Raw genomic sequence first — 26,022 nt, forward strand, 5'->3', positions numbered from 1 at the left:
TTAGTCTAAAACACAATCTCTTGCCCTGAAACAGTGTTTAAGGTGAATACAAAGCTGTTTCAAAGCTGTTTCATGAAACAAAGCTGTTTCATAGTGAGAAAAAGGTACAGAACAGAGTTTCAAAGTAAAGATTCTTCTTATAATGCAGTCTATTTTAGTCTAAAATACAATCTCTTGCCCTGAAACAGTGTTTAAGGTGAATACAAAGCTGTTTCATAGTGTGAAAAAGGTAAAGAACAGAGTTTCAAAGTAAAGATTCTGCTTATAATGCAGTCTATTTTAGTCTAAAACACAATCTTTTGCCCTGAAACAGTGTTTAAGGTGAATACAAAGCTGTTTCAAAGCTGTTTCATGAAACAAAGCTGTTTCATAGTGAGAAAAAGGTAAAGAACAGAGTTTCAAAGTAAAGATTCTTCTTATAATGCATTCCCTTTTAGTCTAAAACACAATCTCTTGCCCTGAAGCAGTGTTTAAGGTGAATACAAAGCTGTTTCATAGTGAGAAAAAGGTAAAGAACAGAGTTTCAAAGTAAATATTCTTCTTATAATGCATTCCCTTTTAGTCTAAAACACAACCTCTTGCCCTGAAACAGTGTTTAAGGTGAATACAAAGCTGTTTCATAGTGTGAAAAAGGTAAAAAACAGAGTTTCAAAGTAAAGATTCTTCTTATAATGCAGTCTATTTTAGTCTAAAATACAATCTCTTGCCCTGAAACAGTGTTTAAGGTGAATACAAAGCTGTTTCATAGTGTGAAAAAGGTAAAGAACAGAGTTTCAAAGTAAAGACTCTTCTTATAATGCAGTCTATTTTAGTCTAAAACACAATCTCTTGCCCTGAAACAGTGTTTAAGGTGAATACAAAGCTGTTTCAAAGCTGTTTCATGAAACAAAGCTGTTTCATAGTGAGAAAAAGGTAAAGAACAGAGTTTCAAAGTAAAGATTCTTCTTATAATGCATTCCCTTTTAGTCTAAAACACAATCTCTTGCCCTGAAGCAGTGTTTAAGGTGAATACAAAGCTGTTTCATAGTGAGAAAAAGGTAAAGAACAGAGTTTCAAAGTAAAGATTCTTCTTACAATGCATTCCCTTTTAGTCTAAAACACAATCTCTTGCCCTGAAACAGTGTTTAAGCTGAATACAAAGCTGTTTCATAGTGTGAAAAAGGTAAAGAACAGAGTTTCAAAGTAAAGATTCTTCTTATAATGCAGTCTATTTTAGTCTAAAACACAATCTCTTGCCCTGAAACAGTGTTTAAGGTGAATACAAAGCTGTTTCATAGTGAGAAAAAGGTAAAGAACAGAGTTTCAAAGTAAAGATTCTTCTTACAATGCATTCCCTTTTAGTCTAAAACACAATCTCTTGCCCTGAAACAGTGTTTAAGGTGAATACAAAGCTGTTTCAAAGCTGTTTCATGAAACAAAGCTGTTTCATAGTGAGAAAAAGGTAAAGAACAGAGTTTCAAAGTAAAGATTCTTCTTATAATGCATTCCCTTTTAGTCTAAAACACAATCTCTTGCCCTGAAGCAGTGTTTAAGGTGAATACAAAGCTGTTTCATAGTGAGAAAAAGGTAAAGAACAGAGTTTCAAAGTAAAGATTCTTCTTATAATGCATTCCCTTTTAGTCTAAAACACAATCTCTTGCCCTGAAACAGTGTTTAAGGTGAATACAAAGCTGTTTCATAGTGAGAAAAAGGTAAAGAACAGAGTTTCAAAGTAAAGATTCTTCTTACAATGCATTCCCTTTTAGTCTAAAACACAATCTCTTGCCCTGAAACAGTGTTTAAGGTGAATACAAAGCTGTTTCAAAGCTGTTTCATGAAACAAAGCTGTTTCATAGTGAGAAAAAGGTAAAGAACAGAGTTTCAAAGTAAAGATTCTTCTTATAATGCATTCCCTTTTAGTCTAAAACACAATCTCTTGCCCTGAAGCAGTGTTTAAGGTGAATACAAAGCTGTTTCATAGTGAGAAAAAGGTAAAGAACAGAGTTTCAAAGTAAAGATTCTTCTTATAATGCATTCCCTTTTAGTCTAAAACACAATCTTTTACCCTGAAACAGTGTTTAAGGCGAATATAAAGCTGTTTCATAGTGTGAAAAAGGTAAAGAACAGAGTTTCAAAGTAAAGATTCTTCTTACAATGCATTCCCTTTTAGTCTAAAACACAATCTCTTGCCCTGAAACAGTGTTTAAGCTGAATACAAAGCTGTTTCATAGTGTGAAAAAGGTAAAAAACAGAGTTTCAAAGTAAAGATTCTTCTTATAATGCAGTCTAGTTTAGTCTAAAATACAATCTCTTGCCCTGAAACAGTGTTTAAGGTGAATATAAAGCTGTTTCATAGTGTGAAAAAGGTAAAGAACAGAGTTTCAAAGTAAAGATTCTTCTTATAATGCAGTCTATTTTAGTCTAAAACACAATCTCTTGCCCTGAAACAGTGTTTAAGGTGAATACAAAGCTGTTTCAAAGCTGTTTCATGAAACAAAGCTGTTTCATAGTGAGAAAAAGGTAAAGAACAGTTTCAAAGTAAAGATTCTTCTTATAATGCATTCCCTTTTAGTCTAAAACACAATCTCTTGCCCTGAAGCAGTGTTTAAGGTGAATACAAAGCTGTTTCATAGTGAGAAAAAGGTAAAGAACAGAGTTTCAAAGTAAAGATTCTTCTTATAATGCATTCCCTTTTAGTCTAAAACACAATCTTTTGCCCTGAAACAGTGTTTAAGGTGAATACAAAGCTGTTTCAAAGCTGTTTCATGAAACAAAGCTGTTTCATAGTGAGAAAAAGGTAAAGAACAGAGTTTCAAAGTAAAGATTCTTCTTATAATGCATTCCCTTTTAGTCTAAAACACAATCTCTTGCCCTGAAGCAGTGTTTAAGGTGAATACAAAGCTGTTTCATAGTGAGAAAAAGGTAAAGAACAGAGTTTCAAAGTAAAGATTCTTCTTATAATGCATTCCCTTTTAGTCTAAAACACAATCTCTTGCCCTGAAGCAGTGTTTAAGGTGAATACAAAGCTGTTTCATAGTGAGAAAAAGGTAAAAAACAGAGTTTCAAAGTAAAGATTCTTCTTATAATGCAGTCTATTTTAGTCTAAAATACAATCTCTTGCCCTGAAACAGTGTTTAAGGTGAATACAAAGCTGTTTCATAGTGTGAAAAAGGTAAAGAACAGAGTTTCAAAGTAAAGACTCTTCTTATAATGCAGTCTATTTTAGTCTAAAACACAATCTCTTGCCCTGAAACAGTGTTTAAGGTGAATACAAAGCTGTTTCAAAGCTGTTTCATGAAACAAAGCTGTTTCATAGTGAGAAAAAGGTAAAGAACAGAGTTTCAAAGTAAAGATTCTTCTTATAATGCATTCCCTTTTAGTCTAAAACACAATCTCTTGCCCTGAAGCAGTGTTTAAGGTGAATACAAAGCTGTTTCATAGTGAGAAAAAGGTAAAGAACAGAGTTTCAAAGTAAAGATTCTTCTTACAATGCATTCCCTTTTAGTCTAAAACACAATCTCTTGCCCTGAAACAGTGTTTAAGCTGAATACAAAGCTGTTTCATAGTGTGAAAAAGGTAAAGAACAGAGTTTCAAAGTAAAGATTCTTCTTATAATGCAGTCTATTTTAGTCTAAAACACAATCTCTTGCCCTGAAACAGTGTTTAAGGTGAATACAAAGCTGTTTCATAGTGAGAAAAAGGTAAAGAACAGAGTTTCAAAGTAAAGATTCTTCTTACAATGCATTCCCTTTTAGTCTAAAACACAATCTCTTGCCCTGAAACAGTGTTTAAGGTGAATACAAAGCTGTTTCAAAGCTGTTTCATGAAACAAAGCTGTTTCATAGTGAGAAAAAGGTAAAGAACAGAGTTTCAAAGTAAAGATTCTTCTTATAATGCATTCCCTTTTAGTCTAAAACACAATCTCTTGCCCTGAAGCAGTGTTTAAGGTGAATACAAAGCTGTTTCATAGTGAGAAAAAGGTAAAGAACAGAGTTTCAAAGTAAAGATTCTTCTTATAATGCATTCCCTTTTAGTCTAAAACACAATCTCTTGCCCTGAAACAGTGTTTAAGGTGAATACAAAGCTGTTTCATAGTGAGAAAAAGGTAAAGAACAGAGTTTCAAAGTAAAGATTCTTCTTACAATGCATTCCCTTTTAGTCTAAAACACAATCTCTTGCCCTGAAACAGTGTTTAAGGTGAATACAAAGCTGTTTCAAAGCTGTTTCATGAAACAAAGCTGTTTCATAGTGAGAAAAAGGTAAAGAACAGAGTTTCAAAGTAAAGATTCTTCTTATAATGCATTCCCTTTTAGTCTAAAACACAATCTCTTGCCCTGAAGCAGTGTTTAAGGTGAATACAAAGCTGTTTCATAGTGAGAAAAAGGTAAAGAACAGAGTTTCAAAGTAAAGATTCTTCTTATAATGCATTCCCTTTTAGTCTAAAACACAATCTTTTACCCTGAAACAGTGTTTAAGGCGAATATAAAGCTGTTTCATAGTGTGAAAAAGGTAAAGAACAGAGTTTCAAAGTAAAGATTCTTCTTACAATGCATTCCCTTTTAGTCTAAAACACAATCTCTTGCCCTGAAACAGTGTTTAAGCTGAATACAAAGCTGTTTCATAGTGTGAAAAAGGTAAAAAACAGAGTTTCAAAGTAAAGATTCTTCTTATAATGCAGTCTAGTTTAGTCTAAAATACAATCTCTTGCCCTGAAACAGTGTTTAAGGTGAATATAAAGCTGTTTCATAGTGTGAAAAAGGTAAAGAACAGAGTTTCAAAGTAAAGATTCTTCTTATAATGCAGTCTATTTTAGTCTAAAACACAATCTCTTGCCCTGAAACAGTGTTTAAGGTGAATACAAAGCTGTTTCAAAGCTGTTTCATGAAACAAAGCTGTTTCATAGTGAGAAAAAGGTAAAGAACAGTTTCAAAGTAAAGATTCTTCTTATAATGCATTCCCTTTTAGTCTAAAACACAATCTCTTGCCCTGAAGCAGTGTTTAAGGTGAATACAAAGCTGTTTCATAGTGAGAAAAAGGTAAAGAACAGAGTTTCAAAGTAAAGATTCTTCTTATAATGCATTCCCTTTTAGTCTAAAACACAATCTTTTGCCCTGAAACAGTGTTTAAGGTGAATACAAAGCTGTTTCAAAGCTGTTTCATGAAACAAAGCTGTTTCATAGTGAGAAAAAGGTAAAGAACAGAGTTTCAAAGTAAAGATTCTTCTTATAATGCATTCCCTTTTAGTCTAAAACACAATCTCTTGCCCTGAAGCAGTGTTTAAGGTGAATACAAAGCTGTTTCATAGTGAGAAAAAGGTAAAGAACAGAGTTTCAAAGTAAAGATTCTTCTTATAATGCATTCCCTTTTAGTCTAAAACACAATCTCTTGCCCTGAAGCAGTGTTTAAGGTGAATACAAAGCTGTTTCATAGTGAGAAAAAGGTAAAAAACAGAGTTTCAAAGTAAAGATTCTTCTTATAATGCAGTCTATTTTAGTCTAAAATACAATCTCTTGCCCTGAAACAGTGTTTAAGGTGAATACAAAGCTGTTTCATAGTGTGAAAAAGGTAAAGAACAGAGTTTCAAAGTAAAGACTCTTCTTATAATGCAGTCTATTTTAGTCTAAAACACAATCTCTTGCCCTGAAACAGTGTTTAAGGTGAATACAAAGCTGTTTCAAAGCTGTTTCATGAAACAAAGCTGTTTCATAGTGAGAAAAAGGTAAAGAACAGAGTTTCAAAGTAAAGATTCTTCTTATAATGCATTCCCTTTTAGTCTAAAACACAATCTCTTGCCCTGAAGCAGTGTTTAAGGTGAATACAAAGCTGTTTCATAGTGAGAAAAAGGTAAAGAACAGAGTTTCAAAGTAAAGATTCTTCTTACAATGCATTCCCTTTTAGTCTAAAACACAATCTCTTGCCCTGAAACAGTGTTTAAGCTGAATACAAAGCTGTTTCATAGTGTGAAAAAGGTAAAGAACAGAGTTTCAAAGTAAAGATTCTTCTTATAATGCAGTCTATTTTAGTCTAAAACACAATCTCTTGCCCTGAAACAGTGTTTAAGGTGAATACAAAGCTGTTTCATAGTGAGAAAAAGGTAAAGAACAGAGTTTCAAAGTAAAGATTCTTCTTACAATGCATTCCCTTTTAGTCTAAAACACAATCTCTTGCCCTGAAACAGTGTTTAAGGTGAATACAAAGCTGTTTCAAAGCTGTTTCATGAAACAAAGCTGTTTCATAGTGAGAAAAAGGTAAAGAACAGAGTTTCAAAGTAAAGATTCTTCTTATAATGCATTCCCTTTTAGTCTAAAACACAATCTCTTGCCCTGAAGCAGTGTTTAAGGTGAATACAAAGCTGTTTCATAGTGAGAAAAAGGTAAAGAACAGAGTTTCAAAGTAAAGATTCTTCTTATAATGCATTCCCTTTTAGTCTAAAACACAATCTTTTACCCTGAAACAGTGTTTAAGGCGAATATAAAGCTGTTTCATAGTGTGAAAAAGGTAAAGAACAGAGTTTCAAAGTAAAGATTCTTCTTACAATGCATTCCCTTTTAGTCTAAAACACAATCTCTTGCCCTGAAACAGTGTTTAAGCTGAATACAAAGCTGTTTCATAGTGTGAAAAAGGTAAAAAACAGAGTTTCAAAGTAAAGATTCTTCTTATAATGCAGTCTAGTTTAGTCTAAAATACAATCTCTTGCCCTGAAACAGTGTTTAAGGTGAATATAAAGCTGTTTCATAGTGTGAAAAAGTTAAAGAACAGAGTTTCAAAGTAAAGATTCTTCTTATAATGCAGTCTATTTTAGTCTAAAACACAATCTCTTGCCCTGAAACAGTGTTTAAGGTGAATACAAAGCTGTTTCAAAGCTGTTTCATGAAACAAAGCTGTTTCATAGTGAGAAAAAGGTAAAGAACAGTTTCAAAGTAAAGATTCTTCTTATAATGCATTCCCTTTTAGTCTAAAACACAATCTCTTGCCCTGAAGCAGTGTTTAAGGTGAATACAAAGCTGTTTCATAGTGAGAAAAAGGTAAAGAACAGAGTTTCAAAGTAAAGATTCTTCTTATAATGCATTCCCTTTTAGTCTAAAACACAATCTTTTGCCCTGAAACAGTGTTTAAGGCGAATATAAAGCTGTTTCATAGTGAGAAAAAGGTAAAGAACAGAGTTTCAAAGTAAAGATTCTTCTTATAATGCAGTCTATTTTAGTCTAAAATACAATCTCTTGCCCTGAAACAGTGTTTAAGGTGAATACAAAGCTGTTTCATAGTGTGAAAAAGGTAAAGAACAGAGTTTCAAAGTAAAGATTCTTCTTATAATGCAGTCTATTTTAGTCTAAAACACAATCTTTTGCCCTGAAACAGTGTTTAAGGTGAATACAAAGCTGTTTCAAAGCTGTTTCATGAAACAAAGCTGTTTCATAGTGAGAAAAAGGTAAAGAACAGAGTTTCAAAGTAAAGATTCTTCTTATAATGCATTCCCTTTTAGTCTAAAACACAATCTCTTGCCCTGAAGCAGTGTTTAAGGTGAATACAAAGCTGTTTCATAGTGAGAAAAAGGTAAAGAACAGAGTTTCAAAGTAAAGATTCTTCTTATAATGCATTCCCTTTTAGTCTAAAACACAATCTTTTGCCCTGAAACAGTGTTTAAGGCGAATATAAAGCTGTTTCATAGTGTGAAAAAGGTAAAGAACAGAGTTTCAAAGTAAAGATTCTTCTTACAATGCATTCCCTTTTAGTCTAAAACACAATCTCTTGCTCTGAAACAGTGTTTAAGGTGAATACAAAGCTGTTTCATAGTGTGAAAAAGGTAAAAAACAGAGTTTCAAAGTAAAGATTCTTCTTATAATGCATTCCCTTTTAGTCTAAAACACAACCTCTTGCCCTGAAACAGTGTTTAAGGCGAATATAAAGCTGTTTCATAGTGTGAAAAAGGTAAAGAACAGAGTTTCAAAGTAAAGATTCTTCTTATAATGCAGTCTATTTTAGTCTAAAATACAATCTCTTGCCCTGAAACAGTGTTTAAGGTGAATACAAAGCTGTTTCAAAGCTGTTTCATGAAACAAAGCTGTTTCATAGTGAGAAAAAGGTAAAGAACAGAGTTTCAAAGTAAAGATTCTTCTTATAATGCAGTCTATTTTAGTCTAAAATACAATCTCTTGCCCTGAAACAGTGTTTAAGGTGAATATAAAGCTGTTTCATAGTGTGAAAAAGGTAAAGAACAGAGTTTCAAAGTAAAGATTCTTCTTATAATGCAGTCTATTTTAGTCTAAAACACAATCTCTTGCCCTGAAACAGTGTTTAAGGTGAATACAAAGCTGTTTCAAAGCTGTTTCATGAAACAAAGCTGTTTCATAGTAAGAAAAAGGTAAAGAACAGTTTCAAAGTAAAGATTCTTCTTATAATGCATTCCCTTTTAGTCTAAAACACAATCTCTTGCCCTGAAGCAGTGTTTAAGGTGAATACAAAGCTGTTTCATAGTGAGAAAAAGGTAAAGAACGGAGTTTCAAAGTAAAGATTCTTCTTATAATGCAGTCTATTTTAGTCTAAAATACAATCTCTTGCCCTGAAACAGTGTTTAAGGTGAATACAAAGCTGTTTCATAGTGTGAAAAAGGTAAAGAACAGAGTTTCAAAGTAAAGATTCTTCTTATAATGCAGTCTATTTTAGTCTAAAACACAATCTCTTGCCCTGAAACAGTGTTTAAGGTGAATACAAAGCTGTTTCAAAGCTGTTTCATGAAACAAAGCTGTTTCATAGTGAGAAAAAGGTAAAGAACAGAGTTTCAAAGTAAAGATTCTTCTTATAATGCATTCCCTTTTAGTCTAAAACACAATCTCTTGCCCTGAAGCAGTGTTTAAGGTGAATACAAAGCTGTTTCATAGTGAGAAAAAGGTAAAGAACAGAGTTTCAAAGTAAAGATTCTTCTTATAATGCATTCCCTTTTAGTCTAAAACACAATCTTTTACCCTGAAACAGTGTTTAAGGCGAATATAAAGCTGATTCATAGTGTGAAAAAGGTAAAGAACAGAGTTTCAAAGTAAAGATTCTTCTTACAATGCATTCCCTTTTAGTCTAAAACACAATCTCTTGCCCTGAAACAGTGTTTAAGCTGAATACAAAGCTGTTTCATAGTGTGAAAAAGGTAAAAAACAGAGTTTCAAAGTAAAGATTCTTCTTATAATGCAGTCTATTTTAGTCTAAAATACAATCTCTTGCCCTGAAACAGTGTTTAAGGTGAATATAAAGCTGTTTCATAGTGTGAAAAAGGTAAAGAACAGAGTTTCAAAGTAAAGATTCTTCTTATAATGCAGTCTATTTTAGTCTAAAACACAATCTCTTGCCCTGAAACAGTGTTTAAGGTGAATACAAAGCTGTTTCAAAGCTGTTTCATGAAACAAAGCTGTTTCATAGTGAGAAAAAGGTAAAGAACAGAGTTTCAAAGTAAAGATTCTTCTTATAATGCATTCCCTTTTAGTCTAAAACACAATCTTTTACCCTGAAACAGTGTTTAAGGCGAATATAAAGCTGTTTCATAGTGTGAAAAAGGTAAAGAACAGAGTTTCAAAGTAAAGATTCTTCTTACAATGCATTCCCTTTTAGTCTAAAACACAATCTCTTGCCCTGAAACAGTGTTTAAGCTGAATACAAAGCTGTTTCATAGTGTGAAAAAGGTAAAAAACAGAGTTTCAAAGTAAAGATTCTTCTTATAATGCAGTCTATTTTAGTCTAAAATACAATCTCTTGCCCTGAAACAGTGTTTAAGGTGAATATAAAGCTGTTTCATAGTGTGAAAAAGGTAAAGAACAGAGTTTCAAAGTAAAGATTCTTCTTATAATGCAGTCTATTTTAGTCTAAAACACAATCTCTTGCCCTGAAACAGTGTTTAAGGTGAATACAAAGCTGTTTCAAAGCTGTTTCATGAAACAAAGCTGTTTCATAGTGAGAAAAAGGTAAAGAACAGTTTCAAAGTAAAGATTCTTCTTATAATGCATTCCCTTTTAGTCTAAAACACAATCTCTTGCCCTGAAGCAGTGTTTAAGGTGAATACAAAGCTGTTTCATAGTGAGAAAAAGGTAAAGAACAGAGTTTCAAAGTAAAGATTCTTCTTATAATGCATTCCCTTTTAGTCTAAAACACAATCTTTTGCCCTGAAACAGTGTTTAAGGCGAATATAAAGCTGTTTCATAGTGAGAAAAAGGTAAAGAACAGAGTTTCAAAGTAAAGATTCTTCTTATAATGCAGTCTATTTTAGTCTAAAATACAATCTCTTGCCCTGAAACAGTGTTTAAGGTGAATACAAAGCTGTTTCATAGTGTGAAAAAGGTAAAGAACAGAGTTTCAAAGTAAAGATTCTTCTTATAATGCAGTCTATTTTAGTCTAAAACACAATCGTTTGCCCTGAAACAGTGTTTAAGGTGAATACAAAGCTGTTTCAAAGCTGTTTCATGAAACAAAGCTGTTTCATAGTGAGAAAAAGGTAAAGAACAGAGTTTCAAAGTAAAGATTCTTCTTATAATGCATTCCCTTTTAGTCTAAAACACAATCTCTTGCCCTGAAGCAGTGTTTAAGGTGAATACAAAGCTGTTTCATAGTGAGAAAAAGGTAAAGAACAGAGTTTCAAAGTAAAGATTCTTCTTATAATGCATTCCCTTTTAGTCTAAAACACAATCTTTTGCCCTGAAACAGTGTTTAAGGCGAATATAAAGCTGTTTCATAGTGTGAAAAAGGTAAAGAACAGAGTTTCAAAGTAAAGATTCTTCTTACAATGCATTCCCTTTTAGTCTAAAACACTATCTCTTGCCCTGAAACAGTGTTTAAGGTGAATACAAAGCTGTTTCATAGTGTGAAAAAGGTAAAAAACAGAGTTTCAAAGTAAAGATTCTTCTTATAATGCATTCCCTTTTAGTCTAAAACACAACCTCTTCCCCTGAAACAGTGTTTAAGGCGAATATAAAGCTGTTTCATAGTGTGAAAAAGGTAAAGAACAGAGTTTCAAAGTAAAGATTCTTCTTATAATGCATTCCCTTTTAGTCTAAAACACAATCTCTTGCCCTGAAGCAGTGTTTAAGGTGAATACAAAGCTGTTTCAAGAAACAAAGCTGGTTCATAGTGAGAAAAAGGTAAAGAACAGAGTTTCAAAGTAAAGATTCTTCTTATAATGCAGTCTATTTTAGTCTAAAATACAATCTCTTGCCCTGAAACAGTGTTTAAGGTGAATACAAAGCTGTTTCAAAGCTGTTTCATGAAACAAAGCTGTTTCATAGTGAGAAAAAGGTAAAGAACAGAGTTTCAAAGTAAAGATTCTTCTTATAATGCAGTCTATTTTAGTCTAAAATACAATCTCTTGCCCTGAAACAGTGTTTAAGGTGAATATAAAGCTGTTTCATAGTGTGAAAAAGGTAAAGAACAGAGTTTCAAAGTAAAGATTCTTCTTATAATGCAGTCTATTTTAGTCTAAAACACAATCTCTTGCCCTGAAACAGTGTTTAAGGTGAATACAAAGCTGTTTCATGAAACAAAGCTGTTTCATAGTGAGAAAAAGGTAAAGAACAGTTTCAAAGTAAAGATTCTTCTTATAATGCATTCCCTTTTAGTCTAAAACACAATCTCTTGCCCTGAAGCAGTGTTTAAGGTGAATACAAAGCTGTTTCATAGTGAGAAAAAGGTAAAGAACAGAGTTTCAAAGTAAAGATTCTTCTTATAATGCATTCCCTTTTAGTCTAAAACACAATCTTTTGCCCTGAAACAGTGTTTAAGGCGAATATAAAGCTGTTTCATAGTGAGAAAAAGGTAAAGAACAGAGTTTCAAAGTAAAGATTCTTCTTATAATGCAGTCTATTTTAGTCTAAAATACAATCTCTTGCCCTGAAACAGTGTTTAAGGTGAATACAAAGCTGTTTCATAGTGTGAAAAAGGTAAAGAACAGAGTTTCAAAGTAAAGATTCTTCTTATAATGCAGTCTATTTTAGTCTAAAACACAATCTCTTGCCCTGAAACAGTGTTTAAGGTGAATACAAAGCTGTTTCAAAGCTGTTTCATGAAACAAAGCTGTTTCATAGTGAGAAAAAGGTAAAGAACAGAGTTTCAAAGTAAAGATTCTTCTTATAATGCATTCCCTTTTAGTCTAAAACACAATCTCTTGCCCTGAAGCAGTGTTTAAGGTGAATACAAAGCTGTTTCATAGTGAGAAAAAGGTAAAGAACAGAGTTTCAAAGTAAAGATTCTTCTTATAATGCATTCCCTTTTAGTCTAAAACACAATCTTTTACCCTGAAACAGTGTTTAAGGCGAATATAAAGCTGTTTCATAGTGTGAAAAAGGTAAAGAACAGAGTTTCAAAGTAAAGATTCTTCTTACAATGCATTCCCTTTTAGTCTAAAACACAATCTCTTGCCCTGAAACAGTGTTTAAGCTGAATACAAAGCTGTTTCATAGTGTGAAAAAGGTAAAAAACAGAGTTTCAAAGTAAAGATTCTTCTTATAATGCAGTCTATTTTAGTCTAAAACACAATCTCTTGCCCTGAAGCAGTGTTTAAGGTGAATACAAAGCTGTTTCATAGTGAGAAAAAGGTAAAGAACAGAGTTTCAAAGTAAAGATTCTTCTTATAATGCATTCCCTTTTAGTCTAAAACACAATCTTTTGCCCTGAAACAGTGTTTAAGGCGAATATAAAGCTGTTTCATAGTGAGAAAAAGGTAAAGAACAGAGTTTCAAAGTAAAGATTCTTCTTATAATGCAGTCTATTTTAGTCTAAAATACAATCTCTTGCCCTGAAACAGTGTTTAAGGTGAATACAAAGCTGTTTCATAGTGTGAAAAAGGTAAAGAACAGAGTTTCAAAGTAAAGATTCTTCTTATAATGCAGTCTATTTTAGTCTAAAACACAATCTCTTGCCCTGAAACAGTGTTTAAGGTGAATACAAAGCTGTTTCAAAGCTGTTTCATGAAACAAAGCTGTTTCATAGTGAGAAAAAGGTAAAGAACAGAGTTTCAAAGTAAAGATTCTTCTTATAATGCATTCCCTTTTAGTCTAAAACACAATCTCTTGCCCTGAAGCAGTGTTTAAGGTGAATACAAAGCTGTTTCATAGTGAGAAAAAGGTAAAGAACAGAGTTTCAAAGTAAAGATTCTTCTTATAATGCATTCCCTTTTAGTCTAAAACACAATCTTTTACCCTGAAACAGTGTTTAAGGCGAATATAAAGCTGTTTCATAGTGTGAAAAAGGTAAAGAACAGAGTTTCAAAGTAAAGATTCTTCTTACAATGCATTCCCTTTTAGTCTAAAACACAATCTCTTGCCCTGAAACAGTGTTTAAGCTGAATACAAAGCTGTTTCATAGTGTGAAAAAGGTAAAAAACAGAGTTTCAAAGTAAAGATTCTTCTTATAATGCAGTCTATTTTAGTCTAAAATACAATCTCTTGCCCTGAAACAGTGTTTAAGGTGAATATAAAGCTGTTTCATAGTGTGAAAAAGGTAAAGAACAGAGTTTCAAAGTAAAGATTCTTCTTATAATGCAGTCTATTTTAGTCTAAAACACAATCTCTTGCCCTGAAACAGTGTTTAAGGTGAATACAAAGCTGTTTCAAAGCTGTTTCATGAAACAAAGCTGTTTCATAGTGAGAAAAGGTAAAGAACAGTTTCAAAGTAAAGATTCTTCTTATAATGCATTCCCTTTTAGTCTAAAACACAATCTCTTGCCCTGAAGCAGTGTTTAAGGTGAATACAAAGCTGTTTCATAGTGAGAAAAAGGTAAAGAACAGAGTTTCAAAGTAAAGATTCTTCTTATAATGCATTCCCTTTTAGTCTAAAACACAATCTTTTGCCCTGAAACAGTGTTTAAGGCGAATATAAAGCTGTTTCATAGTGAGAAAAAGGTAAAGAACAGAGTTTCAAAGTAAAGATTCTTCTTATAATGCAGTCTATTTTAGTCTAAAATACAATCTCTTGCCCTGAAACAGTGTTTAAGGTGAATACAAAGCTGTTTCATAGTGTGAAAAAGGTAAAGAACAGAGTTTCAAAGTAAAGATTCTTCTTATAATGCAGTCTATTTTAGTCTAAAACACAATCTTTTGCCCTGAAACAGTGTTTAAGGTGAATACAAAGCTGTTTCAAGAAACAAAGCTGGTTCATAGTGAGAAAAAGGTAAAGAACAGAGTTTCAAAGTAAAGATTCTTCATATAATGCAGTCTATTTTAGTCTAAAATACAATCTCTTGCCCTGAAACAGTGTTTAAGGTGAATACAAAGCTGTTTCAAAGCTGTTTCATGAAACAAAGCTGTTTCATAGTGAGAAAAAGGTAAAGAACAGAGTTTCAAAGTAAAGATTCTTCTTATAATGCAGTCTATTTTAGTCTAAAATACAATCTCTTGCCCTGAAACAGTGTTTAAGGTGAATATAAAGCTGTTTCATAGTGTGAAAAAGGTAAAGAACAGAGTTTCAAAGTAAAGATTCTTCTTATAATGCAGTCTATTTTAGTCTAAAACACAATCTCTTGCCCTGAAACAGTGTTTAAGGTGAATACAAAGCTGTTTCATGAAACAAAGCTGTTTCATAGTGAGAAAAAGGTAAAGAACAGTTTCAAAGTAAAGATTCTTCTTATAATGCATTCCCTTTTAGTCTAAAACACAATCTCTTGCCCTGAAGCAGTGTTTAAGTTGAATACAAAGCTGTTTCATAGTGAGAAAAAGGTAAAGAACAGAGTTTCAAAGTAAAGATTCTTCTTATAATGCATTCCCTTTTAGTCTAAAACACAATCTTTTGCCCTGAAACAGTGTTTAAGGCGAATATAAAGCTGTTTCATAGTGAGAAAAAGGTAAAGAACAGAGTTTCAAAGTAAAGATTCTTCTTATAATGCAGTCTATTTTAGTCTAAAATACAATCTCTTGCCCTGAAACAGTGTTTAAGGTGAATACAAAGCTGTTTCAAAGCTGTTTCATGAAACAAAGCTGTTTCATAGTGAGAAAAAGGTAAAGAACAGAGTTTCAAAGTAAAGATTCTTCTTATAATGCAGTCTATTTTAGTCTAAAATACAATCTCTTGCCCTGAAACAGTGTTTAAGGTGAATATAAAGCTGTTTCATAGTGTGAAAAAGGTAAAGAACAGAGTTTCAAAGTAAAGATTCTTCTTATAATGCAGTCTATTTTAGTCTAAAACACAATCTCTTGCCCTGAAACAGTGTTTAAGGTGAATACAAAGCTGTTTCAAAGCTGTTTCATGAAACAAAGCTGTTTCATAGTAAGAAAAAGGTAAAGAACAGTTTCAAAGTAAAGATTCTTCTTATAATGCATTCCCTTTTAGTCTAAAACACAATCTCTTGCCCTGAAGCAGTGTTTAAGGTGAATACAAAGCTGTTTCATAGTGAGAAAAAGGTAAAGAACAGAGTTTCAAAGTAAAGATTCTTCTTATAATGCATTCCCTTTTAGTCTAAAACACAATCTTTTGCCCTGAAACAGTGTTTAAGGCGAATATAAAGCTGTTTCATAGTGAGAAAAAGGTAAAAAACAGAGTTTCAAAGTAAAGATTCTTCTTATAATGCATTCCCTTTTAGTCTAAAACACAATCTTTTGTCCTGAAACAGTGTTTAAGGCGAATATAAAGCTGTTTCATAGTGAGAAAAAGGTAAAGAACAGAGTTTCAAAGTAAAGATTCTTCTTATAATGCAGTCTATTTTAGTCTAAAATACAATCTCTTGCCCTGAAACAGTGTTTAAGGTGAATACAAAGCTGTTTCATAGTGTGAAAAAGGTAAAGAACAGAGTTTCAAAGTAAAGATTCTTCTTATAATGCAGTCTATTTTAGTCTAAAACACAATCTCTTGCCCTGAAACAGTGTTTAAGGTGAATACAAAGCTGTTTCAAAGCTGTTTCATGAAACAAAGCTGTTTCATAGTGAGAAAAAGGTAAAGAACAGAGTTTCAAAGTAAAGATTCTTCTTATAATGCATTCCCTTTTAGTCTAAAACACAATCTCTTGCCCTGAAGCAGTGTTTAAGGTGAATACAAAGCTGTTTCATAGTGAGAAAAAGGTAAAGAACAGAGTTTCAAAGTAAAGATTCTTCTTATAATGCATTCCCTTTTAGTCTAAAACACAATCTTTTACCCTGAAACAGTGTTTAAGGCGAATATAAAGCTGTTTCATAGTGTGAAAAAGGTAAAGAACAGAGTTTCAAAGTAAAGATTCTTCTTACAATGCATTCCCTTTTAGTCTAAAACACAATCTCTTGCCCTGAAACAGTGTTTAAGCTGAATACAAAGCTGTTTCATAGTGTGAAAAAGGTAAAAAACAGAGTTTCAAAGTAAAGATTCTTCTTATAATGCAGTCTATTTTAGTCTAAAATACAATCTCTTGCCCTGAAACAGTGTTTAAGGTGAATATAAAGCTGTTTCATAGTGTGAAAAAGGTAAAGAACAGAGTTTCAAAGTAAAGATTCTTCTTATAATGCAGTCTATTTTAGTCTAAAACACAATCTCTTGCCCTGAAACAGTGTTTAAGGTGAATACAAAGCTGTTTCAAAGCTGTTTCATGAAACAAAGCTGTTTCATAGTGAGAAAAAGGTAAAGAACAGAGTTTCAAAGTAAAGATTCTTCTTATAATGCATTCCCTTTTAGTCTAAAACACAATCTTTTACCCTGAAACAGTGTTTAAGGCGAATATAAAGCTGTTTCATAGTGTGAAAAAGGTAAAAAACAGAGTTTCAAAGTAAAGATTCTTCTTATAATGCATTCCCTTTTAGTCTAAAACACAACCTCTTGCCCTGAAACAGTGTTTAAGGCGAATATAAAGCTGTTTCATAGTGTGAAAAAGGTAAAGAACAGAGTTTCAAAGTAAAGATTCTTCTTATAATGCATTCCCTTTTAGTCTAAAACACAATCTCTTGCCCTGAAGCAGTGTTTAAGGTGAATACAAAGCTGTTTCAAGAAACAAAGCTGGTTCATAGTGAGAAAAAGGTAAAGAACAGAGTTTCAAAGTAAAGATTCTTCTTATAATGCAGTCTATTTTAGTCTAAAATACAATCTCTTGCCCTGAAACAGTGTTTAAGGTGAATACAAAGCTGTTTCAAAGCTGTTTCATGAAACAAAGCTGTTTCATAGTGAGAAAAAGGTAAAGAACAGAGTTTCAAAGTAAAGATTCTTCTTATAATGCAGTCTATTTTAGTCTAAAATACAATCTCTTGCCCTGAAACAGTGTTTAAGGTGAATATAAAGCTGTTTCATAGTGTGAAAAAGGTAAAGAACAGAGTTTCAAAGTAAAGATTCTTCTTATAATGCAGTCTATTTTAGTCTAAAACACAATCTCTTGCCCTGAAACAGTGTTTAAGGTGAATACAAAGCTGTTTCAAAGCTGTTTCATGAAACAAAGCTGTTTCATAGTAAGAAAAAGGTAAAGAACAGTTTCAAAGTAAAGATTCTTCTTATAATGCATTCCCTTTTAGTCTAAAACACAATCTCTTGCCCTGAAGCAGTGTTTAAGGTGAATACAAAGCTGTTTCATAGTGAGAAAAAGGTAAAGAACAGAGTTTCAAAGTAAAGATTCTTCTTATAATGCATTCCCTTTTAGTCTAAAACACAATCTTTTGCCCTGAAACAGTGTTTAAGGCGAATATAAAGCTGTTTCATAGTGAGAAAAAGGTAAAAAACAGAGTTTCAAAGTAAAGATTCTTCTTATAATGCATTCCCTTTTAGTCTAAAACACAATCTTTTGCCCTGAAACAGTGTTTAAGGCGAATATAAAGCTGTTTCATAGTGAGAAAAAGGTAAAGAACAGAGTTTCAAAGTAAAGATTCTTCTTATAATGCAGTCTATTTTAGTCTAAAATACAATCTCTTGCCCTGAAACAGTGTTTAAGGTGAATACAAAGCTGTTTCATAGTGTGAAAAAGGTAAAGAACAGAGTTTCAAAGTAAAGATTCTTCTTATAATGCAGTCTATTTTAGTCTAAAACACAATCTCTTGCCCTGAAACAGTGTTTAAGGTGAATACAAAGCTGTTTCAAAGCTGTTTCATGAAACAAAGCTGTTTCATAGTGAGAAAAAGGTAAAGAACAGAGTTTCAAAGTAAAGATTCTTCTTATAATGCATTCCCTTTTAGTCTAAAACACAATCTCTTGCCCTGAAGCAGTGTTTAAGGTGAATACAAAGCTGTTTCATAGTGAGAAAAAGGTAAAGAACAGAGTTTCAAAGTAAAGATTCTTCTTATAATGCATTCCCTTTTAGTCTAAAACACAATCTTTTACCCTGAAACAGTGTTTAAGGCGAATATAAAGCTGTTTCATAGTGTGAAAAAGGTAAAGAACAGAGTTTCAAAGTAAAGATTCTTCTTACAATGCATTCCCTTTTAGTCTAAAACACAATCTCTTGCCCTGAAACAGTGTTTAAGCTGAATACAAAGCTGTTTCATAGTGTGAAAAAGGTAAAAAACAGAGTTTCAAAGTAAAGATTCTTCTTATAATGCAGTCTATTTTAGTCTAAAATACAATCTCTTGCCCTGAAACAGTGTTTAAGGTGAATATAAAGCTGTTTCATAGTGTGAAAAAGGTAAAGAACAGAGTTTCAAAGTAAAGATTCTTCTTATAATGCAGTCTATTTTAGTCTAAAACACAATCTCTTGCCCTGAAACAGTGTTTAAGGTGAATACAAAGCTGTTTCAAAGCTGTTTCATGAAACAAAGCTGTTTCATAGTGAGAAAAAGGTAAAGAACAGAGTTTCAAAGTAAAGATTCTTCTTATAATGCATTCCCTTTTAGTCTAAAACACAATCTTTTACCCTGAAACAGTGTTTAAGGCGAATATAAAGCTGTTTCATAGTGTGAAAAAGGTAAAAAACAGAGTTTCAAAGTAAAGATTCTTCTTATAATGCATTCCCTTTTAGTCTAAAACACAACCTCTTGCCCTGAAACAGTGTTTAAGGCGAATATAAAGCTGTTTCATAGTGTGAAAAAGGTAAAGAACAGAGTTTCAAAGTAAAGATTCTTCTTATAATGCATTCCCTTTTAGTCTAAAACACAATCTCTTGCCCTGAAGCAGTGTTTAAGGTGAATACAAAGCTGTTTCAAGAAACAAAGCTGGTTCATAGTGAGAAAAAGGTAAAGAACAGAGTTTCAAAGTAAAGATTCTTCTTATAATGCAGTCTATTTTAGTCTAAAATACAATCTCTTGCCCTGAAACAGTGTTTAAGGTGAATACAAAGCTGTTTCAAAGCTGTTTCATGAAACAAAGCTGTTTCATAGTGAGAAAAAGGTAAAGAACAGAGTTTCAAAGTAAAGATTCTTCTTATAATGCAGTCTATTTTAGTCTAAAATACAATCTCTTGCCCTGAAACAGTGTTTAAGGTGAATATAAAGCTGTTTCATAGTGTGAAAAAGGTAAAGAACAGAGTTTCAAAGTAAAGATTCTTCTTATAATGCAGTCTATTTTAGTCTAAAACACAATCTCTTGCCCTGAAACAGTGTTTAAGGTGAATACAAAGCTGTTTCAAAGCTGTTTCATGAAACAAAGCTGTTTCATAGTAAGAAAAAGGTAAAGAACAGTTTCAAAGTAAAGATTCTTCTTATAATGCATTCCCTTTTAGTCTAAAACACAATCTCTTGCCCTGAAGCAGTGTTTAAGGTGAATACAAAGCTGTTTCATAGTGAGAAAAAGGTAAAGAACAGAGTTTCAAAGTAAAGATTCTTCTTATAATGCATTCCCTTTTAGTCTAAAACACAATCTTTTGCCCTGAAACAGTGTTTAAGGCGAATATAAAGCTGTTTCATAGTGAGAAAAAGGTAAAAAACAGAGTTTCAAAGTAAAGATTCTTCTTATAATGCATTCCCTTTTAGTCTAAAACACAATCTTTTGCCCTGAAACAGTGTTTAAGGCGAATATAAAGCTGTTTCATAGTGAGAAAAAGGTAAAGAACAGAGTTTCAAAGTAAAGATTCTTCTTATAATGCAGTCTATTTTAGTCTAAAATACAATCTCTTGCCCTGAAACAGTGTTTAAGGTGAATACAAAGCTGTTTCATAGTGTGAAAAAGGTAAAGAACAGAGTTTCAAAGTAAAGATTCTTCTTATAATGCAGTCTATTTTAGTCTAAAACACAATCTCTTGCCCTGAAACAGTGTTTAAGGTGAATACAAAGCTGTTTCAAAGCTGTTTCATGAAACAAAGCTGTTTCATAGTGAGAAAAAGGTAAAGAACAGAGTTTCAAAGTAAAGATTCTTCTTATAATGCATTCCCTTTTAGTCTAAAACACAATCTCTTGCCCTGAAGCAGTGTTTAAGGTGAATACAAAGCTGTTTCATAGTGAGAAAAAGGTAAAGAACAGAGTTTCAAAGTAAAGATTCTTCTTATAATGCATTCCCTTTTAGTCTAAAACACAATCTTTTACCCTGAAACAGTGTTTAAGGCGAATATAAAGCTGTTTCATAGTGTGAAAAAGGTAAAGAACAGAGTTTCAAAGTAAAGATTCTTCTTACAATGCATTCCCTTTTAGTCTAAAACACAATCTCTTGCCCTGAAACAGTGTTTAAGCTGAATACAAAGCTGTTTCATAGTGTGAAAAAGGTAAAAAACAGAGTTTCAAAGTAAAGATTCTTCTTATAATGCAGTCTATTTTAGTCTAAAATACAATCTCTTGCCCTGAAACAGTGTTTAAGGTGAATATAAAGCTGTTTCATAGTGTGAAAAAGGTAAAGAACAGAGTTTCAAAGTAAAGATTCTTCTTATAATGCAGTCTATTTTAGTCTAAAACACAATCTCTTGCCCTGAAACAGTGTTTAAGGTGAATACAAAGCTGTTTCAAAGCTGTTTCATGAAACAAAGCTGTTTCATAGTGAGAAAAAGGTAAAGAACAGAGTTTCAAAGTAAAGATTCTTCTTATAATGCATTCCCTTTTAGTCTAAAACACAATCTTTTACCCTGAAACAGTGTTTAAGGCGAATATAAAGCTGTTTCATAGTGTGAAAAAGGTAAAGAACAGAGTTTCAAAGTAAAGATTCTTCTTACAATGCATTCCCTTTTAGTCTAAAACACAATCTCTTGCCCTGAAACAGTGTTTAAGCTGAATACAAAGCTGTTTCATAGTGTGAAAAAGGTAAAAAACAGAGTTTCAAAGTAAAGATTCTTCTTATAATGCAGTCTATTTTAGTCTAAAATACAATCTCTTGCCCTGAAACAGTGTTTAAGGTGAATATAAAGCTGTTTCATAGTGTGAAAAAGGTAAAGAACAGAGTTTCAAAGTAAAGATTCTTCTTATAATGCAGTCTATTTTAGTCTAAAACACAATCTCTTGCCCTGAAACAGTGTTTAAGGTGAATACAAAGCTGTTTCAAAGCTGTTTCATGAAACAAAGCTGTTTCATAGTGAGAAAAAGGTAAAGAACAGTTTCAAAGTAAAGATTCTTCTTATAATGCATTCCCTTTTAGTCTAAAACACAATCTCTTGCCCTGAAGCAGTGTTTAAGGTGAATACAAAGCTGTTTCATAGTGAGAAAAAGGTAAAGAACAGAGTTTCAAAGTAAAGATTCTTCTTATAATGCATTCCCTTTTAGTCTAAAACACAATCTTTTGCCCTGAAACAGTGTTTAAGGCGAATATAAAGCTGTTTCATAGTGAGAAAAAGGTAAAGAACAGAGTTTCAAAGTAAAGATTCTTCTTATAATGCAGTCTATTTTAGTCTAAAATACAATCTCTTGCCCTGAAACAGTGTTTAAGGTGAATACAAAGCTGTTTCATAGTGTGAAAAAGGTAAAGAACAGAGTTTCAAAGTAAAGATTCTTCTTATAATGCAGTCTATTTTAGTCTAAAACACAATCTTTTGCCCTGAAACAGTGTTTAAGGTGAATACAAAGCTGTTTCATAGTGTGAAAAAGGTAAAGAACAGAGTTTCAAAGTAAAGATTCTTCTTATAATGCATTCCCTTTTAGTCTAAAACACAATCTCTTGCCCTGAAGCAGTGTTTAAGGTGAATACAAAGCTGTTTCAAGAAACAAAGCTGGTTCATAGTGAGAAAAAGGTAAAGAACAGAGTTTCAAAGTAAAGATTCTTCTTATAATGCAGTCTATTTTAGTCTAAAATACAATCTCTTGCCCTGAAACAGTGTTTAAGGTGAATACAAAGCTGTTTCAAAGCTGTTTCATGAAACAAAGCTGTTTCATAGTGAGAAAAAGGTAAAGAACAGAGTTTCAAAGTAAAGATTCTTCTTATAATGCAGTCTATTTTAGTCTAAAATACAATCTCTTGCCCTGAAACAGTGTTTAAGGTGAATATAAAGCTGTTTCATAGTGTGAAAAAGGTAAAGAACAGAGTTTCAAAGTAAAGATTCTTCTTATAATGCAGTCTATTTTAGTCTAAAACACAATCTCTTGCCCTGAAACAGTGTTTAAGGTGAATACAAAGCTGTTTCATGAAACAAAGCTGTTTCATAGTGAGAAAAAGGTAAAGAACAGTTTCAAAGTAAAGATTCTTCTTATAATGCATTCCCTTTTAGTCTAAAACACAATCTCTTGCCCTGAAGCAGTGTTTAAGGTGAATACAAAGCTGTTTCATAGTGAGAAAAAGGTAAAGAACAGAGTTTCAAAGTAAAGATTCTTCTTATAATGCATTCCCTTTTAGTCTAAAACACAATCTTTTGCCCTGAAACAGTGTTTAAGGCGAATATAAAGCTGTTTCATAGTGAGAAAAAGGTAAAGAACAGAGTTTCAAAGTAAAGATTCTTCTTATAATGCAGTCTATTTTAGTCTAAAATACAATCTCTTGCCCTGAAACAGTGTTTAAGGTGAATACAAAGCTGTTTCATAGTGTGAAAAAGGTAAAGAACAGAGTTTCAAAGTAAAGATTCTTCTTATAATGCAGTCTATTTTAGTCTAAAACACAATCTCTTGCCCTGAAACAGTGTTTAAGGTGAATACAAAGCTGTTTCAAAGCTGTTTCATGAAACAAAGCTGTTTCATAGTGAGAAAAAGGTAAAGAACAGAGTTTCAAAGTAAAGATTCTTCTTATAATGCATTCCCTTTTAGTCTAAAACACAATCTCTTGCCCTGAAGCAGTGTTTAAGGTGAATACAAAGCTGTTTCATAGTGAGAAAAAGGTAAAGAACAGAGTTTCAAAGTAAAGATTCTTCTTATAATGCATTCCCTTTTAGTCTAAAACACAATCTTTTACCCTGAAACAGTGTTTAAGGCGAATATAAAGCTGTTTCATAGTGTGAAAAAGGTAAAGAACAGAGTTTCAAAGTAAAGATTCTTCTTACAATGCATTCCCTTTTAGTCTAAAACACAATCTCTTGCCCTGAAACAGTGTTTAAGCTGAATACAAAGCTGTTTCATAGTGTGAAAAAGGTAAAAAACAGAGTTTCAAAGTAAAGATTCTTCTTATAATGCAGTCTATTTTAGTCTAAAATACAATCTCTTGCCCTGAAACAGTGTTTAAGGTGAATATAAAGCTGTTTCATAGTGTGAAAAAGGTAAAGAACAGAGTTTCAAAGTAAAGATTCTTCTTATAATGCAGTCTATTTTAGTCTAAAACACAATCTCTTGCCCTGAAACAGTGTTTAAGGTGAATACAAAGCTGTTTCAAAGCTGTTTCATGAAACAAAGCTGTTTCATAGTGAGAAAAGGTAAAGAACAGTTTCAAAGTAAAGATTCTTCTTATAATGCATTCCCTTTTAGTCTAAAACACAATCTCTTGCCCTGAAGCAGTGTTTAAGGTGAATACAAAGCTGTTTCATAGTGAGAAAAAGGTAAAGAACAGAGTTTCAAAGTAAAGATTCTTCTTATAATGCATTCCCTTTTAGTCTAAAACACAATCTTTTGCCCTGAAACAGTGTTTAAGGCGAATATAAAGCTGTTTCATAGTGAGAAAAAGGTAAAGAACAGAGTTTCAAAGTAAAGATTCTTCTTATAATGCAGTCTATTTTAGTCTAAAATACAATCTCTTGCCCTGAAACAGTGTTTAAGGTGAATATAAAGCTGTTTCATAGTGTGAAAAAGGTAAAGAACAGAGTTTCAAAGTAAAGATTCTTCTTATAATGCAGTCTATTTTAGTCTAAAACACAATCTCTTGCCCTGAAACAGTGTTTAAGGTGAATACAAAGCTGTTTCAAAGCTGTTTCATGAAACAAAGCTGTTTCATAGTGAGAAAAAGGTAAAGAACAGTTTCAAAGTAAAGATTCTTCTTATAATGCATTCCCTTTTAGTCTAAAACACAATCTCTTGCCCTGAAGCAGTGTTTAAGGTGAATACAAAGCTGTTTCATAGTGAGAAAAAGGTAAAGAACAGAGTTTCAAAGTAAAGATTCTTCTTATAATGCATTCCCTTTTAGTCTAAAACACAATCTTTTGCCCTGAAACAGTGTTTAAGGCGAATATAAAGCTGTTTCATAGTGAGAAAAAGGTAAAGAACAGAGTTTCAAAGTAAAGATTCTTCTTATAATGCAGTCTATTTTAGTCTAAAATACAATCTCTTGCCCTGAAACAGTGTTTAAGGTGAATACAAAGCTGTTTCATAGTGTGAAAAAGGTAAAGAACAGAGTTTCAAAGTAAAGATTCTTCTTATAATGCAGTCTATTTTAGTCTAAAACACAATCTTTTGCCCTGAAACAGTGTTTAAGGTGAATACAAAGCTGTTTCAAAGCTGTTTCATGAAACAAAGCTGTTTCATAGTGAGAAAAAGGTAAAGAACAGAGTTTCAAAGTAAAGATTCTTCTTATAATGCATTCCCTTTTAGTCTAAAACACAATCTCTTGCCCTGAAGCAGTGTTTAAGGTGAATACAAAGCTGTTTCATAGTGAGAAAAAGGTAAAGAACAGAGTTTCAAAGTAAAGATTCTTCTTATAATGCATTCCCTTTTAGTCTAAAACACAATCTTTTGCCCTGAAACAGTGTTTAAGGCGAATATAAAGCTGTTTCATAGTGTGAAAAAGGTAAAGAACAGAGTTTCAAAGTAAAGATTCTTCTTATAATGCATTCCCTTTTAGTCTAAAACACAACCTCTTGCCCTGAAACAGTGTTTAAGGCGAATATAAAGCTGTTTCATAGTGTGAAAAAGGTAAAGAACAGAGTTTCAAAGTAAAATTCTTCTTATAATGCATTCCCTTTTAGTCTAAAACACAATCTCTTGCCCTGAAGCAGTGTTTAAGGTGAATACAAAGCTGTTTCAAGAAACAAAGCTGGTTCATAGTGAGAAAAAGGTAAAGAACAGAGTTTCAAAGTAAAGATTCTTCTTATAATGCAGTCTATTTTAGTCTAAAATACAATCTCTTGCCCTGAAACAGTGTTTAAGGTGAATATAAAGCTGTTTCATAGTGTGAAAAAGGTAAAGAACAGAGTTTCAAAGTAAAGATTCTTCTTATAATGCAGTCTATTTTAGTCTAAAACACAATCTCTTGCCCTGAAACAGTGTTTAAGGTGAATACAAAGCTGTTTCATGAAACAAAGCTGTTTCATAGTGAGAAAAAGGTAAAGAACAGTTTCAAAGTAAAGATTCTTCTTATAATGCATTCCCTTTTAGTCTAAAACACAATCTCTTGCCCTGAAGCAGTGTTTAAGGTGAATACAAAGCTGTTTCATAGTGAGAAAAAGGTAAAGAACAGAGTTTCAAAGTAAAGATTCTTCTTATAATGCATTCCCTTTTAGTCTAAAACACAATCTTTTGCCCTGAAACAGTGTTTAAGGCGAATATAAAGCTGTTTCATAGTGAGAAAAAGGTAAAGAACAGAGTTTCAAAGTAAAGATTCTTCTTATAATGCAGTCTATTTTAGTCTAAAATACAATCTCTTGCCCTGAAACAGTGTTTAAGGTGAATACAAAGCTGTTTCATAGTGTGAAAAAGGTAAAGAACAGAGTTTCAAAGTAAAGATTCTTCTTATAATGCAGTCTATTTTAGTCTAAAACACAATCTCTTGCCCTGAAACAGTGTTTAAGGTGAATACAAAGCTGTTTCAAAGCTGTTTCATGAAACAAAGCTGTTTCATAGTGAGAAAAAGGTAAAGAACAGAGTTTCAAAGTAAAGATTCTTCTTATAATGCATTCCCTTTTAGTCTAAAACACAATCTCTTGCCCTGAAGCAGTGTTTAAGG

The sequence above is a fragment of the Electrophorus electricus genome, chromosome 8, assembly GCF_041902795.1.
Source record: "Electrophorus electricus isolate QZ-2024a chromosome 8, ASM4190279v1, whole genome shotgun sequence".
NCBI classification, from domain to species: domain Eukaryota; kingdom Metazoa; phylum Chordata; class Actinopteri; order Gymnotiformes; family Gymnotidae; genus Electrophorus; species Electrophorus electricus.